We start from the raw sequence: 16174 nt of genomic DNA, 5'->3' as shown, positions 1-16174 counted from the left end.
TTCAGACCTTCAGAGGAGAATTCATAAGAGAAAATCTATTGTGGGTCTACTGGACCCCTCAATGGATGTTCAAAAAGAGATGATTTTCTATTTTCCTGTATTAGAGATGCAACAAATTTGAAGGAATGTTAACATATGTGATTTGGTCATATCCTCCAGTTGTTCCATATTGGTTGAATGTTCTTAATATGGTGAACCAAGCTCTGGGGAATTAAGTTTTAAAGATATTAATATATTACTAACTTATATTTCAAAGTATTGAATTATGTTTATGAAGAACATTGGATCTTGTGTGCATGGAGTATTGCAGAAAACATTGATATGTGTGCATGGGAAGATACTTACATACCAAACATAAATGGTTGGTTTGAGGAAATGTATATATTATCTGCCTTTACATTGGTCTCTCATAGATACATGATTTCAGGTGGTCAACCCTTAATTTGCTGAGTATGCTATAGTACTTTTGAGTCTAGTGCAGGATAATGTTGATTATTTCTTCCCAAAATTTATAAATGGATTTAAAGGGACAATAAACCAATATCTTCCAGGAATGACTATTGTCTTATAATTTATTTGCATTGCAGAAGGTCAATGGACAGCTATAGGGTGTAATTTTATACAGTGTATGCTAATCATCTTTGTAAATAGGCATATATGATTAATGAGAGCTAGAATAATGGGATGATATTATGGTACCCCTTAGACAGAAGACATAATTCAGTTTTTATAAGCCCAGAAGCAACAAAAGGAGAGACAAATGGACTACAGTCACAGTGTAAAATGGAAGGTTCCTTTCTTCCTGAGTCATCAGCTCAGAGTGCAAATTCCAGGGTTTCATATGAAATATTTCAAGTGCTAATTTCCTCTATATTTTTTTAATATGCAAGTTTCAGTTCTGTAATTTGATCAAGACTTATATGAGGTAAAAACAGAAGTGCGACATTTATGAGAATGTTTGTGTAACCTTTAAGGTGTTCAGTATGCAATAGGAATGCTACTAAAACTTTGCAATGACAGAGATTTATGAAATTGTGAATGTTGAGGTAAAAAGTAGAGAGTGAACATTTTCCTTCAAAATGCAGAAAACTCAGAAAGAGTTCCAGGTTATTACTTCCAAAGATAGATAGATAGATAGATAGAATGTGATGGAATGTGAGAGGTGATGGTGGCACATGGCTGAGAAGGCTACTTCTTTGGCTTCTTCCAGCTATGCTTGAGGACCATACACCCTTCCACGTTGCATTCAATGAGCATGGGAAGAGGCAGTCTGTGCACAGCAATGTAAACTCACAGGACTCATCTATGCGATCCTCTATACCGCACAGAGATTGCTCACTTCAGAATAATTCAGAAGGAGTTCAAAGCACTTCAGTAGAAGAGTTTTACAGAGGTGTATTGGATAGAATGGATATTTGTATCAGAGTTGGAGAAATCAAAGAGTGGAGAAATTTGAAAGATTCAGGATTCTACTGAGGTGACCTGAGCTCCTTCTGAATCAAGGCTGAAGTGAGGCTGTGTCCTGATGACTGCACGGACAAATGTTTGCTACCAGACATCTCTCCATTAACAACTTGTAGGTCTTTTGAGGATATTCCAGTTATCACTGATCCCATCTGTCCCCCTTATCATTTGTCTTTCCCTTCTTCTGCTTCTCTAAATTATGCCAGATATAATCATCTCTCCCCAGTTTAATGTGTAATTGTGGCAAAAGATTTTCTAATATCATCCAGATCCAAGCTGAGCTACATAATTAAAGTAGTTGGCTCAAAATTACCTCTGTTTTCTATATCCTGTTTGTAATAAGCAAGCATCTTGTTAAAAAAGCATTTTTAAAAAAAAATGCTTTGAAGATTACAGTAAGTAAGATGTTTTAGGGAAATGGCAAAAACAATGTGGCTAGGTTTCAGGAGACTAACTTACACAATTAGACCCGGCCACTTCATTACCCACTGCTCAGTACTGACTGCACCAAGCTTCACAAGTAGTTTTAGACTAAATACTATTATTGGCTTTTCAGTGACAAGCTAGCAGTTACATTTAAAAAATGTGGAGAAAGAACAAAGAAGTAGATGTAGCCAGAGTAAAAACTACGTTTTGTTACATTGAAATGAAATGAATATTATGATTTCATTTATTACCCTTGTATTTAAGTATTTCTTGTTTCAGTTTATATTACAAACTGTAGTATTGTGGCAGATCTTGGAGATTTTCTAATCATGCCTGAAGTGCCTTATAAAGCAATAGTTCCAATAAGATCAAACAAAAACAACAACATTCACTTCCTAGATATGTTGCTTCATGTTAGTTCACAGCATGTCACCTGACATATTTTGACAACTGGTCAGAAAACAGTGTTGAGAGGGGTGAGACCAGTCTTGGACGGAGGGAGTTCCAGAGCCCAGTCCTCTTCTGAAGCCACATGTTGATCCTCAAAGGTCTTCATGAACCATTGAAAGTCCTGAAAATGTTTGGTGCAAGGGAGAAATGAACAGGCCCCACCACCCTCCAGCAACACTGTATTTCCCATCTCATGCCTGAATCTCTAGAAGGGATCAGACAGGGGCCATAGAAAGAGCTATATCTGGAATAAAATAATGAAATATTTCCTACCAAGAACTACTTCTGCTCATAGGTTACAAGCTTATACAGTAAGTGGAATAGCAAGTCCTATAAAGTCGGAGAAGGAATGGTAAAAAATCTTGCAATCACTAAGAAACTTAAAAAATTAGAGCTGGCAAGAGATGGATATACTGGAGAATTCCTTCTTGGTCTCTTTTTCACAACATGACAGTTCAGGTCATCTATCCAGTGACAAAAACGTGCCTCTCTTTTAGAACATGGTGATTTGTTTGTGGCTCACAGAGTGCAAGGGAATCTACAAATCACAATCCTGACCAGATAATAGTCCTGGGTTTCATTTATGTAAGTCCTGCCATTTGTATCATCATGGCAGTTTAGAAAAGAGCTAAGACAAATGTGCAGATCATGGTGGCTAAGTATACAATGCTTGTATCTTAGTACCAACTCAGATTGTCTCCAATAGTTTACTTTATGTACAATCAGCAGGTAAATGTTGTCATCTTGGGGGACTAAGGAAGCATGCCTCGCCTGTCATTGTACCTGCCCTCTGGAACAGCATCCTCCTGAGATACATGACTTCTACCCTTCAAATGGTCTGTAAGTCTCTGAAGACCTGATTCTGGCTCCAAGCCCGGGGTTAGGGTGTTTGTGGAGTCCCTGGTGATCTTTTGCACTAGTTGTTATTTGTGTGGATTTGTCTAGGCTTCCATGTTTTTCTTATGTATTCTTTTTAAAATTGTACACTGCCCTGAGTCTTTATGGAATCAAGCAATCTTGCAGTCAAAAGGAGAGAGAGAGAGAATGAGAGAGAGAGAGAACCAGTGGGTAATCCCAGCTGGATCATGACCCTACTTCCAGAAAGATGATATGTGAAGATCCAAGTGTTTTCCTTGTAAAAGAGGAAGCAGTTAATAAGAAGCAAGCAAGAAAAAATTCTTCAAATATCATAGATTTCAATTCATGTGAGATAAACTTTTCCATTGTTCCCTGCCCCTTCAACTCCATGGGGTTCCACTTTAATGACGTGATGAATTGAATGGCTTCAGCACTGAGGTGCACAGCACATCTTACTCATTTCTTGTTTCACATTTTTCCTTCCTTCCTTCCTTCCTTCCTTCCTTCCTTCCTTCCTTCCTTCCTTCCTTCCTTCCTTCCTTCCTTCCTTCCTTCCTTCCTTCCCTTTTATGTGACCCCCCTCCCCTTTCTGGCCTTTTAAGGCCTTTCTTTGCTATGCAACATTAATAACTTTCTTTCATTTTCTGTATAGTTCACTGATATCAGAAAAGCTATAAGAAAACTAATAAATTGGTTTAACGTGTGTAGATTGCACGAAGCTAAAATACTCATCAGAAGTTATATCTGTCTAGTTTTCTTATTTCACTCTCCAGCCTGTCTCCTGGGTTTTCATATATTAATCCAGCTATCACTATAGAAGGTCTGATGTTAATCTCCTGGTATAATGATAAAACTGCATGGTTCAGTCTTTCTACAATGCTTTTACATATTGCTTTAAAGCTTAGCACAGTCTGGAGAAGATGGGAAAGACAGTCTAGAACATCTGAAGGGCTCCAGGTTTGGAATGTTGAATTTTGCATACATTAAACCGCTGAGCTGCTGAGCTTGCCGATTGGAAGGTTGGCAGTTCGAATCCGCGTGACGGGGTGAGCTCCTGTTGCTAGTCCCAGCTCCTGCCAGCCTAGCAGTTTGAAAACATGCGTGAGTAGATTAATAGGTACTGCTTCGGCAGGCAAGTAATGGCATTCCGTTTAGTCATGCTGGCCACATGACCACGGAAGTGTCCACAGACAAATGCCGGCTCTTTGGCTTTGAAACGGAGATGAGCACTGCCCCCTAGAGTTGGACATGACTTGACTTAATGTCAAGGGAAACCTTTACCTTTACCTACCTTGAAGTAAGCCTGTAAGGAGAGAGTTCTATTAGTACCTGTCCTCTAGGGCTGACCCAAACATTTTTCTGCCTGATGCAGAGAGCAAGTATCATTCTTCCCAGGCAATTGTATAATACCTTGATTAGACAAATTATATTGGGAGAAGAGAATGAAAGAGCATCTCTCCATCCCAAAGAGTTAAATATGCAACAATAACAGTTTGAATAAATTTTTTCTTCCCTTGTCAGTTACTAAACTTTACCTTGCCCACTGGCTGACTGGGCTCAGTCCTCTACTTATACTATAGAGAGAAGTCTGGGGCTACTGTATTAATTGACCTATTAATGGCATCATGAAAAATGATACTAATTTTGAATTTGGGATCCAAGTATACCTATTGCATCCTGTTCTATAAATACCCCTTATTGTCCACCCTGCTTTGAATAGATTTCAAACTCCTGACCGGAACATAGGTTTGGTATTGTGTTAAATAATCCATAGGCTTGATGTTACTGAACTGTTCTTGATAATGCTTGTAACTTTTCTACCTCTATGCATTTATGGTTCCACCAGCAATTCATCTATCCATAAAACAACCTCTTTTTAAAATGGCATTTTATTATTTCCTCAAAATCTTTCAACCACCCACATATGATTAAGAAACCCCAGTGAATGTTATACATTGGTTCAAGGATATACTGCTGAGTCTTGAAACATAACAAGGGACTATAACTTTTTAAATAAAATGCTGCACCAGCCCCCAGAATTACCTTTGTTTCCAAGAATGTCTCTCAGGACTAAATAGGTTCCATAAGCTGTCTTAGGAAAGAAAAATAATGGGCATATGCAGCAGAAGGCTTAGTTGGAAGTGTGACCATCTTGCCCATAAAAATGACAAGTAGTAAGGAGTATCCTGAAAAAATGGAGCTCAAATGGATCCTCCCATTCTGCCATTTCTGATGAAATTGTGCTTTTTAGCTGACTTTGTTTCCCCTGGGAACCATTTTGTGAATAGGATAGCTATCCAGTCCAGCAACCATCTTCAAGAGCACACCCACACAGAATTCCAAATATGACCATCTGCCTAAAATGTATAAGGGCCCTTGCACAGACAGAACATTGTTGATGTGTATGATACTCTTACTCCATATATAAGACTTGTATTTTTTTTTCTTGATACCTCTTCCAGATATATTTTTTAAAAAGGCAGATCCTTTGCCACAGCAAATCAGCAGTGAGATCTAAAACATACTCCAGTAATGTAAAATACAGCTGCCACTGATATTCTCACCCTTTCATATAAGTGTTCTAAGATAACTACTTTCAGGACCAGAAGAGATGTATTAGAGATCTTCTGTTTACATACATACCCATTGTACTATTTTCTTTTTGGACCAACAGTGTAATGCAAGGTGGAGAAAAGAAAAAAGAAATAGTAAGCATATTGCCTTGCAGGAGACAAACGATCAAGCGACAAACGATCAAGCGGAAAACAATACCCTAATCAAGGAACTATCAAGGAGGAAACCACACCCCCACCCACACTGGAAGGGCAAACTACAGTATATAAACAGGGAATGAACCCCACCCTCCCTCGCACTGATGATGTTACCTAGTCTGGTAATGAAATGTCTGCAAGGAAACAACCAAGCTCAGAGAGCACCAAGGGCTCCACAGTTCAACCCTGAGCTACAGATATTCTCTTCTATTGAAACTTTCTTTCCTTGAACAGAACATATACTACCTATTACCATTCTACCAGCATATGTGCTTGTTAAAATTTCTCCATTTTCCTATATTTAGTAAACATTCTACCAAGGTACACAAGTTTATCTATTTACTTTTCACCCTTGGTATACATTTGCACATTTTCAAAGACATGAGCTTGGTATTTGATACATTATTTTTCAGATTCATATTTCGGTATCATACAATCTATTTAATAATTGCTGCAGATATTTCAGCTCAACTCATCTCAGCTAAAAACAAGGCACTATCATCATGAAAAAGTGCATACATATACACATCCCCAGCCAACATACCTATAATGTCACCATAAACACTCCTTATCTATAAGTACATTAAACAACCAAGGAGACATCACATATTCTTGTCTTACTCCCTTCTCAGTGACAAACTATCTGCTAAGCATGCTATTTCTTGTAATTGATTCTTTACTTCCATTGTATACTTCTCTTACTGCATTCAGCAACTAACCTTCAGTTCCATATTTGCACAAAATGTTCCATGATTCAAGTCTATTCACTTTTTCACATATTTCTCTAAGTCAACAAATATACTGTACAATCAACACTAATTCTCACATTTATATATTTCTCAATGAAGAGCAGGTCTGCTTGCTTGTCCGCAAACCCCTTGCCTTACATAAATGTACACCGTATTTCTCAATTTTTGCTCATTGTATCCTTTACATCATTTCAGTCAGAACTCTGTAAAACACCTCTCCTCTAGACTTGAGAAATGGATGGCCTGGCTCCCCATCTTTCAAAGAAATTTTACCATCTCCTCTGAGTTTTATAACTGCTGTTTTCTTCATAAAGAGAGAAAGTATTTGAAGGAGTGACAGAAAGGGAAGCGTTTTTTATATTTCCTCACATTTTTTTTAATCGTATGGCATAGCAGTTTGGTGTTCATGCTGTTTTTTCTTGCTGGGAAATCCTTGTGAGGTCCAGCAGCCAGATGTGTAGACTATTTAGCCTCACGTTGCCCAAGGTGCACCATGAGGAGGCTAGTCTACATTGCACTGAGTTGGGCTGAGAGAGAGTGACTGGCCCTTTCATGCCTAAGGTGGGACTAGAACTCACAGACTCCTGGTTTCCAGCCTAGAACCTTAACCATTAGACCAAACAAGCTCTGCTTTTCCCTCAAGTATACTAACACATTAAAGCCTGATTTAAATGAATTCTGTGCTGAAGTCTGCCTTGTAATTTCTTAAACATTTTCTTTCCTTGTGGAAGTGACTAATTTATAGTTAAGATGCTGGGAATTTCTTTAATGTTTCTTCTGATAGTGTTTTGAGCTGAGATTATGGTTGGAGAGAGCAATCACTCAGCGGTTGTTGTTATTTTCTGTTATACATCTTTCCATCACCAATGTTCACATTAATAAAATAATTCACTAAAAATCTGCAAGAAATATTAAGCCAAAACGATTAGTTTATAACTTGCCTTCCTTATCAGAGTCTTGGGCTTGCCATCTTATCTGAACCTGATGCCCCTGCAATTCTGCTATTAGTTATTGTGTTAAAGGTTACATATTCTAGCTTCCATAAATTTAAAATAATATTCACACACTGGATTTGGACAATATTGTAAGGCTATTGATTAAAGAGAGCTACATGCGTGCAGAATTTATTTATGTGTTGTTTTTTTAAAAAGATTTGTATGGCCACCCATCTTAGAATGGTAGTCCTTTGGACAGATCCTCTTGGTATAATCAATTATGCAACCCAGTTTTTTAAAAAATACTTTTTCAATAGAACAAAATAACTTTTTGATGATGAGAAGCATCATTCACAAAATTCTATGAGAAACATTTTTTGGCAAAATGTTTTTAGATAATGGTGTGTGTGTGTGTGTGGGTGGGTTTGGTCAAATATTTCAACTTGAATATTATTTTTACCAACTATACCAATTAAAGAGCACTGCAATGTATTGCACAGGGAATACAAAAACATTAATGAATAAAATCGAGGTGGGGGCAGCATGGAAAACCTCTCAATGGCATTTATGATTAAAATATTTGCATGGTGGGGGGGAAGGAAGACTTTGTAAACTTTGAATTTTACTTTGGTATCAGCATAATAAAGAATCCTCATTACAAAGATGCTATTCCTATATTAGTGAACTGCTGGGTGAATTATGAATAAGGAGTGTTCTTTTGAGCTTGGATATGGTTACTATGGTTACCAAAAGAATCTGCAGGCTAATATAAATCTTGCACTTTATTTACATCTTTTTGGGTGTTTTACTTACACTCACAGTTTCATTTTCATGATGATGTGCACAAATATGGATTGACTTGTAGGATAAGGCTTTGGCAGTTGCCTGTAAAAAGCATTTAGGCAGGTCATCTAGAGGTCATAAGGATAAGAATAAGTTTAAGGGAAATCAAATATTGTGTGTATGTGGAGGTATGGTTATTTTCTGGGGAAAATAATTGAAAGAGAATAGATTCTGTGTATTTCCACCCACTGTAATATTTATAGTTGCATTCATGGATTAGATAATGAGATGGCAGTCTGAACAGTTTGTGGAAATGATCAAAAGGGAACAAAAACTGTGACTACTCCATTGGAGGAGGACTATCTGAATTAAAAGACATTCTTTAGAAACTGGGAGCAAATACAATGCCATTTCATTCTTCCATAATGGATTCCTTCTTACCTATGCATTAATTGACACATCCTGAAAGACTTGTTTGCACCTCACAAGCAAACTCAGTGGAATGATGCAAATCTTTGCAGTAAAAGATGGGGCTGGGTGTTTTTACAAAAGCTGATACTGATATTGCAAGATGTACTGTAGGCTTTGCCTATAGGATGATTTTTAAACCATTTGGTCTTGATGTATACATGCAGCCAAATGAGCTGGCATAATGCTCAGCATTTTGTGCCCTTCCCCAAGGAAACTATTTGACTGAGAAGCAGTTGCTTTAGCCCGGTCCAGTGATATTGCGATAGTTTTCTATCCTGAGGGAAGAGCATCTACATGGGGCTACCCTTGAAGAGTATCCGGAAGCTACAGCTGGTCCAGAATGTGGCTGTGCGAACAGTTTTAGAAGCCCCAAAGATGGCCCAGGTAATACCTTTGCTCCGCAAGCTGCATTGGCTGCCAGTCTGCTTCTGGGTCCAATTCAAGGTGTTGGTCATCACCTTTAAAGCCCTACATGGCATGGGTCCAAGTTACCTGAGGGACCACCTCACCCCCATCACATCGACCTATCCCACCCGGTCAGGCAGAGAGGGCATGTTACAGACCCCATCCATGAGAGATTGTTGATTGGCAGGGTCCAGGAGGAGGGCCTTCTCTGCCATAGCCCCCATCCTCTGGAATAAGCTACCCCCAGAGATAAGACAAGCCCCCACTCTCCTGACCTTCCGAAAGGGGCTCAAGATGTGGCTGTGCCACCTCACTTGGGGTGGGAGGGGTGATAGTTTGTCATGGGGATGGCTGGAACCTTGATGCAGCCCGGGGAATTTTATCAAGACTGCAATCTCAGCATCTTGGGTTTTGGATCTCATATTTTATATTTTAGAGTTTTTAGTATATTTGTATATGTATATTTTATAATGTATCTTTTTAAATTGATATTTAATTTTTTACTGTTTTAAATTTGCTTGTAAAATGCCCAGAGTCATTGTGGGTGGTAGAAAAATGTGATAAATAAATAAATAAATAAATAAAATGATTCTTTCAGCTGCAATCTAAAATGCTAGGCTGTTTTCTGCAACCTTAATTCCACTGTTACAGAATGGAGAAGGCAAACACCATCTACCATACTGTCCCATGACCTTCCAGATATACAAACTGTAGTTCTGGGTGATAACCAGAGTCTGAAAAAAGAACCAGATTAGGCTTTTTCACACACAGAGCAAATTGCATGGAGAGGAGAAATTGGAGAGGAAAAGAAAAGAAGGAAAATGGCTAGCAAGCAACATGGGAATTAGGCAGTCTTAGGTTACTAAAGAGATGCAGGTTTCAAGGTGACTCAAGACCACCAAAGACAAATCAGCTTAGGTATCACTATGCAAGGAGGATGACACAGCACAGGATCTGTCTATTCAGTGCAGATATCCACAGGGAGAACAGGATCTGAAGACACAAGAAAGATTTAAATTTGCTAATCATGAGAGGTAGCCAACTAAATTTTAACTGGATTTCTTGATTAAAACTTTGGGGAATTTAGTAGCAGGTACACTGACATTTTAGCAGAGGCATTACTCTGACTGGCAGGGAAGCTGTTAATCTCAAAATGATAGAGCAATTAAGCCATAATTAAACTGACTACATTCTATCCTTTTTTGAAAGCAGACATCAGATAGAGGTAAAGAAGGTGTAGGGAAGAGAACTGTAGGTCTGTTTGCATACATTAATTTAATTCTGATTATTTAATTATCTGACAGGAAAAGTACCTTTCTAAAAGAAATTGATGTCCTTCTATTCTTGTTACACTAAAAATAATGGAAAAAGTTGATGTAGTTCACAAGAAGGCCCTTGCATGCTGTATTTTGTCTGATCCATCCTGAGAATTCATGATACTCATCTCATTCTGACACATAATGAAAAAGATTTCAGACTACTGTAGTGGAATAACATGGACAGTGTAGAATTAGATAAGGTTACAAGGTTCACACTCTTTAAATAACCTTTCTCATATGTCTGTCCAATAATACTTGATAAAAGAACATTTTGATGTGACAAAATCAAAAATCAAAATAACAGAGAAATAACTATTATAACACAACTGATAGTGCTAGTCCAGCACTGGTTCAATTTCCAAGGGCCCTCTAGAATAACTGTCTTGGCAGCTTTCTAAAAAGATGTCAAAGTTGGGATTAATTCTGTGGGAGTTGGATTTACAGAGTGAGGAGTACTCCAGGAAAACACTGGTCCTGAGCTCCCCTCTTCTCCCCTCTTGTCAGTCCAGCATCATTAATATTCCTAACCTAGATAAGTGTACTGGACAGATGGGATTCTACCTGGACGAGGTGATCCTGCAAGTACCATCCTAGTTGTTGAGATCAGATGGTGTACAAATTGAATAATTAAATAAAAGAAAACAAACATTAAAAAGCCATTTAGGGCTCTAAAGGTCAAAACCAATTTTGGAATTGTACTTTGAAACCTATTAGAAGCCACAGCAACACCCAAAATTTGATGTCATATGACTGTAACATTTCTCACCCACCAACACGTGGGCAACTACATTTGCAGCTTAGTGATTGGCAAAAGTTAGCTTCATGAAAAATGCACAGCAATAGCCAGTCCTAGTGGAGATGTGGGCATGCATTATTGTCTCCATCGCCTCCTGTTTCAGGTAGGGCTACAACTGTCACACCAACTGAAGCTGAGCAAAGACCATCCTGGCCATGCCTCCACCTGCCCTTTCAGCAGTAGCTGTGAGTCCAGAAGGACACCTAAGTCACAGACCTGCTTTTTCAGGATTATTGCCTCCCTCATTCAGGGTAGCAACTGGAACAGCAAATATAGTCTCTGGACAAAAAGTAACTCTATCCTGGTTGAATCTGTTTGTTTTATCCCATTGAGATCCTCATCGCATTTAAGTACCAGTCCAAGATTTCTATGGAATTTCCATCTCAGCCCAGGGTAGGATATCCAACTTCATATCATTAGCATATTGGGGATGAATATTACAGATATTTTCCATAATTCCAGAAATGTGTTTACTATTTGTCTATGGAAATTGAAATATACTCTTCATTTACAGTATATTGATGATGGTGTACAAACCACCTTCAGGAACCGTTCAGATTTTTTTAGGAACAGAAACATTATTTGTATGCATTTCAGTACATTGCACTTGAGATTAATATATACTTTGTAAAATACTCAATCAATATGATTTTTTTTAAATCAACAATTTATGCTAAGCACATTTAAAAAATTAAAGCAGACAACCTAATTATTTTGCTGGTGGAGAAATGATAGAGAAATTAATAATACTAGCATAACTCAATTCAGCTTTCTTAGCACTGAGTTTATAATTACTTTAAGAAAACATGTCATTTGTTTTCATTAACAATAATTGAACAATAAGCAGAATAATTTTGTTTTTTGTTTTCCTTTAGTAACGAAGCAATCCAAAGAATAAAATTCAAGCAGAGGGTTGTTATTCCATTCGCTACACAGATAAGGCATGAATACCAATAGTGTTATGACAGTGCTGACAATAGTTGCTTGGCATTCTTCACAGCCAGGGCTGCAACTAGCGGGGGGCAACCGGGGCATGTGCTCCGGGCGCCGTACTGATGGGGCGCCAAAATGAGCATGGGGGGGCACCAAAATGGGCACGGAATCCATGTTTGCCCCGGGTGACACAGACCCTAGTTGCGGCCCTGTCCACAGCCCTGTTGAATTTAATCGGAATGAATATCACAATTATTTTTTATTTATTTAAGGATATATCAGGGCTAACCCCCAACCAACTTTCCCCTCCCAGCTCCTTGTAGCCCAGAAGACTATTAAAAATCTGTCCAGAATAGCATTTATGAATGGCTGCCGCTAGAAGACAGAATTGTCTCTTGTTTCTCCTCTCCCCTGTGCCTGTGGAAGTCTAAGGCACATGAATGTATTTTTGGCTGGATCTTATGCAACTGTAAAACTCTATGAGAATCAATTCTGTTAAAAAAATGAGCAGAGCATATGAAAATGTTTGTATGGAGCTTTATTGTCAAAGCAATCTGAAACACTTTTACTTAAGTTGGATATTCTAGATGAGACTGGAAGTGCACATTGATACAACAAGTTCAGTGAAGGCTTATGGAATGTTCCTCCTAGGTCATTATTACTACCTCTAACTGACTTTTCACCAGTCTCTTCATGGTTTTAAGTTGTATAGGGAGGTGGCCTTGAAGGAAATATTCAGAAACCATTATACAAGCAAAAAGGGCAGAAGCATTCCTTAAGTCCTGGGAACAGAGATATTACTAAGAAGAGACTCAGGTTGGCCCTGCCTGACTCACTGGGGTATAAGAGGGAGGGGAGGAAAAGTTTAATCAGACTTAGAAGTTCCTGTTATTATAGCCTACCAATAAAGTATAGTATTAGTCTTCCTGTGGAGCTGATTTTCAGGTCTAGTCTACATCATAGGGCTGACATACAGTAAGTACACAGGAAGGAAAACCAAAGTTTGAATGTCCCCTGTCCTTTTACAACATGCAATGCATTTGTGATTTAAATTAAAACAATTTTGTCAACTTTTTACAGTGCATTCCCAGGCATGCCACCCAAAAACCAAGTGAGGCTGGACTTTTGGCCCTCAGCCTGAAAAGATATTGTTTTACAGATCTTAAAAATACTTCCTTTCCTTTGAAATTTTCAGTTCCACATGCTGTGGTTGGGCTATGTGTCATGACCCTGTTACAAGGCACAAAGAGCCTCACAACATAGATCATGATCATTAAGAGAGAGAGGAAGGAGATAATTAAATCAGCGCTTAAACCAAGCACCCAAAGCACCCACACCCATGGAATCATATGCAGCTGAATAGAAGGACTTCAGATAAGCAGCGATAAGCCGCACCTGGTGCCCTGGAGGACACACCTGACCCAAGAGGACAAGGACAGCCACTGGGAAAATGCCCACACAGCCATCAGGAAACCCATCAAGGGGGATTGGGGACAATGAAGGGTGGAGGAGCACGGGACCCCGCAAGAGGGTATATACAGGGCACCTCACCACCGCACCCCCGTTCCCGTTTTTCTTTCTGTCAGAACCGTTTCAATAAACCGGAAATCCTTAATCCCTATTAAGTGAGTCTGTGTCTTATTTGGAGCGAGGCTGACCCTGACACTATGTTAAACTCAGGGGCATCTGCAGGGGGGCTCTAAAAGGTCAGGATGGCAGGCACAACCACATGATAGAAGCCCTACCCCTTTTTAAGTATGCACCACTGTCTCCTGAGCAGTGCATATATTTATTAAAGACATGCGATATAACTGCCCAGAGTTTCTGGGAGTCAGGCAGAATATAAATTACCTGTGGGACTGTCTCATCCCCTTAACATCAACCCATCCCACCTGGTCATACAGAGAGGGCATGCTACGAACTCCGCTGGTAAAGGGATTCCACCTGGTGGGGTCCAGGAGGTGGGTCTTCTCTGCAGTGGCATCCGCCCTCTGGAACATTCTGCCCCCGGAGGTGAGACAGGCCCCTTCACTCCCGGCCTTCTGGAAGAACTTGAAAACCTGGTTCTGCCGCCTCACTTGGGGTGGGAGGGGCACCAGTTCTTCTTGGGGGTGGCTAGCACTGTAGATCTCTCCCCAACGAATAAGATTTTCACCTCTTGGATTTTATATCTATTTTATCTTTATTTATTGGTTTGTTATACTGTAATTAAGGGACGCGGTGGCGCTGCGGGTTAAACCGCTGAGCTGCCGATCGGAAGGTCGGCGGTTCGAAACCGTGCGGCGGGGTGAGCTCCCGTTGCTCGTCCCAGCTCCTGCACACCAAGCAGTTCGAAAACATGCAAATGTGAGTAGATTAATTGGTACCGCTTCGGCGGGAAGGTAACGGCGTTCCGTGAGTCATGCTGGCCACGTGACCACGGACGGGTCCTTAGGGACAACGCCGGCTCCAAGGCTTAGAAACGGAGATGAGCACCGCCCCCTAGAGTCGGACACGACTGGACTTTACGTCAAGGGAAACCTTTACCTTTACTATACTGTAATTTATATGCTTTTAATTTTTGATTTGATTGTAAACCTCCCAGAGTCCCCCTTTTGGGAGAGATGGGCAGTAATAGAAATTTGAAAAATAAATAAATAAATAAATTTGTGCTACATGTTAGAAAGAGGCAGGGCTTCTATCATGTGGCCATGTCTGCCATCTTAACTTTTTTGATACCTCCCAATATATAAAATCGTTTATATATTTCAAGCCAAAGGGTTTGGCAGCATTATGTAACATTGGCCTGATACAGTTCAATTCTTTTGTGACAACTAATGTAACCCAAGTAAACAAACTTGCAAGAAAAAAGATGAAAGGAGTAAAAATGAATGATTACATCCTCTTTTCTGTATAGTATAGGCAAAAAAGAATGGTTCTGTTTGAAGCTAATAATGGTGGCCAATGGAGACAATGACCAATTTTAGAGCTGCCCATTCTTTATTTGGAATCTTCTCTGATCTTAGCAGGGCTTCCTGTGCTTATTTATAAAAAATAAGCCCAAATTTCTGCAACAAGATGGAGGATTATAACGATTCACACTCTCTATACAAATAATCCTTGTTTCAGGTTTCTTACAGCCTCTTTAAGATCATGCATAAATAACATATTGATTTTCCATACAAATAAAAAAAAATGAGAGTGCTTTCTTCGCTGGACCCTCCAGGATGCTCAGAGGAGAGTTTGGATAATTTGGCTCTCAAGCTTCCTGCTGCTGCAGCATGCAAAGAGATCTCATCATAAAATCTGTATATCATCTCAAAGATATCAGAAGAGAATTAAATAGTCTTATCCTCAGTAGGCCTAAGTTATCATTTTGTAGAGGAAACAATGCCAGGACATTAAACTTTGCAAGAAAGATCTTAAAACCCTGATTTCCCTCATTCCCATCCAGCAAAAGAATATCTAAAGACCAGAGCACATAAAAGTGTACTATAAAATTAGCATTACCACAAGAGAAAGGAAAAAAGCTGCAAGGAGAAGCCCAGTAGGTGTTTACTTTTGTGCTACATTTCTAAGCCACCCAGTGAGCTCTGTCCCCTGAACAGTGCATGTATTTGTTAAAGACATGCAATATAACTGCCCAGAGTTTCTGGGAGTCAGGCAGAATATCAATTCAATAAAGTATTAATTATTATTTTATGTGAAGCTGATATAAAATAATACAAGCAGCAGCATTACAGAACTAAATGCCTACAGAAATGCCTGGGAAAATACAAAGGTTGTCACCTGCCACGGGAAAGATCATAGCACAGTGAGGCCATCTAGGGGACTT

The sequence above is a fragment of the Candoia aspera genome, chromosome 1 (assembly GCF_035149785.1).
Source record: "Candoia aspera isolate rCanAsp1 chromosome 1, rCanAsp1.hap2, whole genome shotgun sequence".
Taxonomy (NCBI): Eukaryota; Metazoa; Chordata; class Lepidosauria; order Squamata; family Boidae; genus Candoia; species Candoia aspera.
The sequence above is the reverse complement of the archived record's forward strand: the minus strand, read 5'-3'. Positions refer to the sequence as shown.